This window comes from Pan paniscus, chromosome 12, assembly GCF_029289425.2.
Source record: "Pan paniscus chromosome 12, NHGRI_mPanPan1-v2.0_pri, whole genome shotgun sequence".
In the NCBI taxonomy this organism is placed as follows: Eukaryota; Metazoa; Chordata; class Mammalia; order Primates; family Hominidae; genus Pan; species Pan paniscus.
In genome coordinates, this window is record NC_073261.2 from 23,257,496 (window position 1) to 23,266,319 (window position 8,824).

Here is an 8,824-nt window from a genome sequence, read left to right on the forward strand (position 1 = left end):
AGATCAAGTCCTCTTTCATTATTTTACTATTTCTAAATAATCCTGGCCATTCTTACCCATTTCTTACTGTAGAATAATTTTTGTCTTGTTAAAAATGTCATTGAAATCCTAATAAATGTATTATTATATTTTGGTAGTATTAAATTATTTGCAAATAATCTTTTAATCAAAATCATGGTATGTCTCACTGCTTTTTTGGATCTTATTTTAAGTCAGTAAAGTCTTGAGGATTTTTTAAAATACATATATTTATAAGTTGATTTTTAGAAATTTTATTTTTTTTGTACTGTGCACTCTCTATTTTCTTCTAAATATCTGAGTATAGAAAACTACTTATTTCTGTCTATTTATTTTATAGCTAGTCACAAACTAAAAAATTCTTATCAATTCACAAAATTTTAATTTCCTTCTTTGGTTTTCTAGGAAGTAAATTAAATTATCTGGATAAAGAAGAAAGAGATATGTCCATCTCCTCTGTTCCAGATATGTTCTATTTTATTTTCTTGTCTTATTGCACAAGCTAGAAGATTCAGGACACATTCAATATTAATAATGATAACAAGCATTCTTGTATTGCTGTAACTTTAAAGGGATGTTTTTTATGTTTTGTTGTGAAGTTTAATTTTAATTACTTTACAGCACTCTTTATGCTAGGAGAAAATTACATAATGATAAAAGGGCCAAACTGCAAAGAAGGCATAATGATTCTAAATTTGTGTGTACCAATTACATAACGCCTCAAACTATATGAAGAACAGTGATATAGCTGTAAGAGGAAATAGAAAAATCCACAATCATAGTTGCAGACTCAATGACTCATTCTCAGTAATTGATCAAACTACTAGACAGAAAGTAATCTAGAATATAGAAGAACTGTAGAACACACAAAACAAAAAGAATATATACCCAGAACCCATAGTTATTTTTAGTAGATAAACCATATCCTGGGCCATAAAACAAATCTAATAATTTTTTAAAAATGAAATCATGCAGAGCATGTTCTCTGATAACTATGCAATCAAACTAGAAGTCACTAATAGAAAGACAGCAACAAAATCTTAAAACATTTGGAAATTAAGCAACACACTTCTAAACAAATTATGAATAAAAGAGTAAATGTGAAAGAAAATTAAAAAATAGAACTCAATGAAAGAAAATTATAACATATCAAAATATGTGGAATATAGGCAAAGCAGTGGTGAGAGGAAAACTCACAACATTAAATGCTTACATTAGATGAGAGGAAAGGTCTCAAATTAATAAGCTAAGTTCCTACGACAAAAAAACTGAACAATGAAGACAAAATACACAGAAAACAAGGAGACAGAGGGAATAATAAAGATAAGAGCAGAAGTCAATGAAATTAAAACAGAAAAAGATAGATAAAAATCAATAAAACAAAAAGTGAATTCCTTGGGGATAAACCTCAAGAAGATAAATACAAACAGAGAGGAGACAAACATCATTAGTAACAAGAGTGAAACAAGGGATATTGTGGCAGATCCTGCAGCCATTACAAAGAAAGTAAGGAAATACTATGTAATAATTTATGTTCATAATTTCAACAACTTAGAAGAAATGGACTAATTCTGCAAAGCCACTAATTCTGCAAAGCAACTACCAAAATCAGCTAAGATGAAATAATTTATGAATAGTCATAAATTATTAAAGAAATTAAATTTGTAGATAAAAAGCTCACACACAGCAAAAACCTTCAAGCCTACATGGTTCCCCTGAAAAATTTTAAGAAATATTTAAAGAATTAATACCAACTCTGCACATTTTTTTTCAGAAGATAGAAGAGGGAACACTTCTCCTAACTCATTTTATGAGACAAATAATAATACCTGATATTAATACTAGACAAAAAGAGGACAAAAAATAAAAATTACAGACCCATTTCTCTCATGAACTTGGTCATAAAAATCCTCAACAAAAATCACAAAATGAATTAAAAAATGTATAAAAAGAATTATACAGCATGGCCAACTGGGACTTCTTTCAAGTATAAAACACTGGTTCAACATGCAAAAATCAATTAATGTAATATATCATATCACAAACTAAAAAGAAAACTCATATTAATACAGAGAAATCATTTGACAAATTTCAGTGACCTTTATGATTAAAACTCTCAGAAAAATGGAATAGAGAGGAACTTCCTCAGTTTGATAAAAAGCATCTACAAACAACCTATAGTTATCATCATATTTAATAATAAAAAATTAAATTTTTCTCTCTAAGATCAGGATCAAGGAAGGAGGTTTGCTTTCCTCACTCTTATTTGACATAGAGCTGGAAGTTTTACTAATGCAATAAGAAATAAAAGGCATGAATATCTAAAAGGACAAAAAAAAATCTGCCCCATTTGTAGTTGACATTACTGTGTACATAGAAAATTTCAAGGAATCACAAAAATATCTCGAATAATTAATAAGTGAGGAGTTCAGCAAAGTTACAGGATATGAAATCAACGCAGAAAAATTAATTGTATTTCTATAAGCCAATAACACAAGTAGAACTCAACATCAAAAATAGAAGGTATAATTTAATTGCAACAAAGAAAGTGAAATAGTTATAAATCTAACATAATATGTGTAGGGGTTCAATGCTGAAAATTATGAACTACTGATGAATAAAATCAAAGAAGTCCTAACTAAATGAAAATACACACCATGTTCATGAATCAGAAGACCTAACATAATAAAGGTGTTAATTATCCCCAAATACATAGATCTATGAGTTTAGTGCAATTTCTATCAAACTTCAGCAATGGTTTTTGTAGACATAAACAAGTTTAATTTAAGTGGAAAAGCACAGCTCATAAAATAGCTAAAAACAATTTCGAAGAAGAATAAAGTAAGAAGGTATTAAAGCTCACTACATAATAATTGAAGACAGTGAAGTACTGGCAGAGGGATAGACAAGGAAGAGAGAAAAGAATAGAGAACTCAAAAATAGTCTACACTAATATACCCAACTAATTTTTGACTAAGGTGCAAAAGCAATTCAGTAGGTAAAGGATAGCCTTTTCAATAAACTGTATTGGAGAAATTGGGCATCCATATAAAAAAAATGATCCTCCACCTAAATCTCCCACCTTCTACAAAAATTAACTCAAAATGGATCACAAGTTTAAATGTGGTAAAATATCAAACTTTTATTAAAAAGCACAGGAGAAATCTTTCAGGAATTAGGGCTAGACAAATAGTTCTTAGACATGACATTAAAAGCACAATCCATAAAGAGAGAGACTGATAAATTGGACTTCATCAAAAATAAAACTTTTGCTCTGAATAAACCTTGTTAAGAAGATGAAAAGACATGCCACAGACTGGTCGAAAATATTTGCAAATAAACAATCCAATTAGAAAATGGGCAAAAGATATGAACAGACATTTTACTGCAGAAGATACACAGATGGCAAATAAAGCACATGAAACTGTTCAACATCATTAGCCTTTAGGGAAATGAAAAGGAAAATCACAAGGCTATATTGCTACACATCTAGAAGAATGGCTAACTGATATCACCAAATGCCAGTGAGGATGAAGAGAAACTGGAACACTCATACATTGCTGGTGGGAATGTAAAATGAAAATGAGTATGGAAGTTGATTAAAAAGCTCAACATAAGCAAACCACAGGACCCAGCAATTGCACTCAGTATTAGCAACTGAACGATGAAAACTTATGTTCACAAAAAAATTTGTACATAAATTTATTCAGCAGCTTTATTCATAATAGCTCCAAACTAGCAACAATCCGTAAGGCCTTTGACAAGTTAATGGCTAAAAACATTGTGGTGCATTCATAGCATGGGAATACCACTTGACAACAAAAACGAACAATTATTGGTACACGTAACAACTTGAATGGATCTCAAGGAATTATGCTGAGTAAAAAAAGCCAGTCTCAGAAAGGTTACATGTTTTATGATTCTATGTACGTAAGATTCTTGAAAATAAAATGACAAAATCATAGAAATAGAGAACAGATTAGTGGTTGCCATGGGAAGTGGCTGTGGTTATGAAAGGTAGCATAAGTGATCCTTATTGTGGAATTGTTTTGCTTTTTGACTGTGGTGGAGTCTTGTGAATCCACACTTAACGATAAAATTGCATAGAACTAAACAAACACAAATGAATATCCGTCAATCTAAAGAAGGTATACAGATTTTATTAATATAAATATCCTGCTTGTGATATTGTATTACAGTTACGTGAGATGTTAGAAAAACTGGGTATATTATTTCTGTATTATTATTATATATTATATCTTACAACTATGTGTGAATCTACAATTATTTCAAATTTTAAAGGTTTAAAACATAGATCTTTGGAGATTTTTATTGGTAATCATGAGGTTTTTCTCTACTGGTTTATATTACTAGATTTTTGATGATGAACTACCCATCACATTTTAGAATAAAGCCCAATGGCTTATGGCACATTCATTTTTCTCTGTACTGCTAGATTTGATTGATTTGATCTTCTAATATGGTTTAGGACTTTTTACACCCATATGCACAGATTAAACTGTGTTTTGTTTTTGTGTTGTACTAGCTTTGCAAAAATAACTGGGAAACTTTCTTTTTTGTGCTCTGATTCAGTTTATATACTTTGAAACTTTTTTGAAAAAACTCACCCCTAATGACATCTGGACCTAGAGCATTTCATGAGGTAATTCCTTGAAAACAGTTCCAATTTCTTCCATGTTTATTTTTATATTCAAGTTTTCAACTTTTTTCATCCAATTTTGTCATTTTATATTTTCTTAGATTCTTCAATATTTCCAAATGTATTAGTACAAAAGGTTACATTTGATATTCAATAATAATTTTATATCATCTGTTTATGTGGTAATAGATTATATCTCAATTCCATCCCACTCTAACTAAAACTTGTGTGTTCTTGTATTTTCAGTTTTAGTTTTCCATGTGACTTCTAAAATCACTTGACACCATTTTGGTGTATGGAGTCTTGTAGAGTTCTTAATTCTAGTAATACATTGACCAACAACACCATGTATGTATATAAAAATAGACATAGAAATAGATACATTTATATATTTGTCACTGTCTACCACAATAAATTCTATTTGGATAAAAACTTGGAATAGAGAAAAAAAGATGAAGAAGAAGTTAAAAAGTTTTTGTAGAAATGTAATTTACTTGAACTCTAGTTGGGGGCTTTTCTAAGCATCAAAACAAAGGAGAAAACAAAAGAAAGATTGCACATTTAAATGAACCAAAAAGTTCTAAAACATATGTATATTAAAACAATATAGACATTTCAATAAATCACTCTGGAAAAAATAGATATCTATAGACCCCAAAAGTAAACTTTATCCATATATCTCAACATTGGAAAAAATTAACTCCAACTGTTATAGTCCTAAATGTAAAATGTATAAAATTATACAACTTTCAGAAGAAAACACAAGAGAAAACCCTGTGATTGTTTTAGACAAAGATTTCTTAGATACAACAGTAAAATCACTATCTAAAAAAGAAAAAAAAACCCTGAGAAATTGGAGTTCATCAAAATTAAAAACTTTCTCTGTCTACAAGATCCTATTTTTAGAAAAGAAGGACAAGCCACACATTGGGAGAAAATATTTTTAAAATATACATATGAAAAAAGACTAAGTATTCGGAATATAAAGAAGTTTCAAAAGTCAATAATAAGAAAACAAAACAATCAATTAAAAATGGGGAAAAGATTTGAATAGACACTTCACTACAGAGGCAGATAGATGGCAAATAAGCCCATGGAAAGATGCTCAACATCATTAATGATTAGGGCATATCAATTAAAACCACAATGAGATACCACTACATACATATTAGAATGGCTAAAATATAAAAAAACTGATCATTGTAATTGTTGAGGAGGATGTGGAGGAACTAGAACTCTCATACTCTGCTGTTGCAAATGTAAAGTTATACAAGTATTTAAAATATTTGGCATTTTTTAAATAAAGGTAAACAAATTCCTGCCACATGTTGCAGCCATCTTTTCTAGGTGTTTATGATATAAAATGACAATGGAGACATAAGTCCACAAAAAACTTGTACATGAATGTTCATCCCGGTTTATTTGTAACAGCCCAAATCTGGAAACAACCCAAATATCCATCCTGTTTTATGGATAAACAAAATGCAGTGTATTCATACAATGGAAATCTATTCAATAATAAAGAATCATGGACTCTTGATATATTTACAACAATATGGATGTTTCTCAAATCATTATGTGTATTCATATTGCATGCCTAACATTTAAGTCATCCCTCAGACCTGTTCTGTTGATAATGCTCCTCAGATTAAAATTGCCAAGTGAATAAAATCAGCATTCCTGGGGAGAAATCAGTTTTGTGATCCTCTACAGTCTGGAAATGCTCTCCCTCTTACCAAGCTCTTTTCTCCTGATACTGCTTTATTCTTCTGAACCAAATTTTCCTTTCTGCTTAAGTCACCCTTGAAATACATTTTTCTGTCCATGGACAACTCTACGTTTTCATTCTTAGCAAAACAAATATCATAGTTTCAATATCTTTCTTCAAAAAAAATCATGTTTAAAATCAAGCAGTTCGAGTTTCTCCATGTGAAATCACTTTTTGTAAATACATTTGGCCCTTTGTATCTGAGGCCTCTGCATCCATGAGATCTGCATCTGCGGGTTCAACCAACCCCAGAGGAGAAACACAGTGTCGAAGGGTTGGAACCCACAGATATGGAGGGACAAATTTTCCTATCTGTGGGTTCCGAAGAACTCACTACGGATGTGAACATCCATGGATTTTAGTGTCAGTGGAGTTAGGAGGATGTCCTGAAACTAACCCCTTGTGGAGACCAAGGGATTACTACAGAGAAGTGCATCATTTTAGGATTCTTGCTTGATTCGTGTTGGTTTATCCCTGTTGCTTCCACCTGCCTCTATATCATTCCTTTATTCAACAAGCATTCAAAAGATCCTTTCTGTGTGCAGTCAACTATTCTAGATTATATGAATACAAAGTAGACTCAAACAGGATTCTGTTTTCTGAAGATGGGATCGTCTGTCTCAATTGAGACACAAGGATAGCACCAATGCCCGGAAAGCTTGAAAAGGATAGTGGGGTTTTTGGTCCCAAAGGGTTCTATCCCCTAGACTTTGAATGCTATGAACGATCCACCAAAATGTCCAAATATCCAGGAAGTGTTTCATAAGAGAAATACAACACACATGGAAGAAAAACACATCTAATATGTATCACTGAGCACAAAGATATGCCTCAAAGGTAGGCTGAAGAAGGCTACCTTAGTCTTGGAGAGTCCCACCATAATCTCCCTTATGTCCCCTGCAACATGGCACCTGGCTGAGATCCAATGATAAAGGATTCTTTGATTTCTGGTTCTGGAAGTATGGTAAATTAGATAGCATGAATGGCCTCCTGGCACAGATAACGAAAAGCCAAATATAATTTAATGAAGATTCCTTTAAATATGTGAAATATGAGTTCTAAAATGTAAACTCAGCAGGTGCCAGAAATAAAGACAGTGGGATAGTATATTAAGCAGACTAGTAGAACATAACTAAATTGTCAGCATAGAATTTCAAATATCAATAATCACTTGATACTAGGTTTGAAATTCAGACATTTCGAGACCAAGATTCTGATTGTTTATCATTCATAGGCATCACTGAAGAAGGGTTACCTCAGGAATAAACATTTAAACCCCAAAGAAAGTAGAAAGATGCAAAAGAGAATTTAAAACCATGCAGACAAAATCATCCATAAAAGTATAATAATGGAAAGAAGAAAACAGGTATCAAGTCTTATGATAAAGCTATAGTGACTGAAGCATAGTGCTACTCATGGACAGTTACACAAGTAGACCACTGGAATAGAACCAGGAGCTCAGGGACAAAGTGCACACACCCATACACACGGGAGCTCAGTACAGCACAACGAAAGCTGAGCTGGGATGCCAGATAAGGAAAGGGACAAGAGACTTGTTAATAAGAGGTGCCAGAACCACAGGGAGAAAAAGATACAGAAAAGATAAAATTAGATCCCTACCTCACACTATTGGCAAAAATATATTGCATATGATGTATTTTAAATGTAAAATCAAAACTAAATATTTCAGGAAAAAATAAGAGAAATATTTTTAACATTGAATTTAATAAACTATCTTAAATTATAATAAAAGATACTACAAGAAATGATTGATTCACTTGTCTTCATTTTTAAAACTACATAAAATATAAGTTCAAAAGACAAATTTAAAACAAAAGCCTATATAATCATTAAAGAATTTGCACCCATGATATATTAAAAATATCTTCAAGTAAAAAAAAAAATGTAAGCCTTAAACATCAGTAGGTATATGAAAGAAAATACATTGACGAGTCTAAATTAAGGGAAAGTGACGATGTGATTTAGTGGAAAGAACACAGGCTTTGGGGTCAGGCTGACTTGGAATTAACACCACATTAACAGTGTCTCCGAACTGTGATGGAATGGAGCTTCTAAGCCTGAATGACTTTATCAGACAAAATGGGGACCACAGTACTTCATCAGATTGTTTGGAGGGAAATTATGACCATTATGATATTTTATTCATTTAGCAAACACTTTCATAATGGTTACCATGTACCAGGGCCATAAGTCCTGCTATTGTTTTCTATTTTAGAGACAAAGAAACCAAGGCAGAGGGAGTCTAAGGAATTTATCCAAGTTCATACAATTAGTAAATGGCATGTCTCAAATTCAAACCCAGAGTGTTGACTCGGACCTCGGAGCATGTGCCCCTAACATACTCTCAATATATGCGT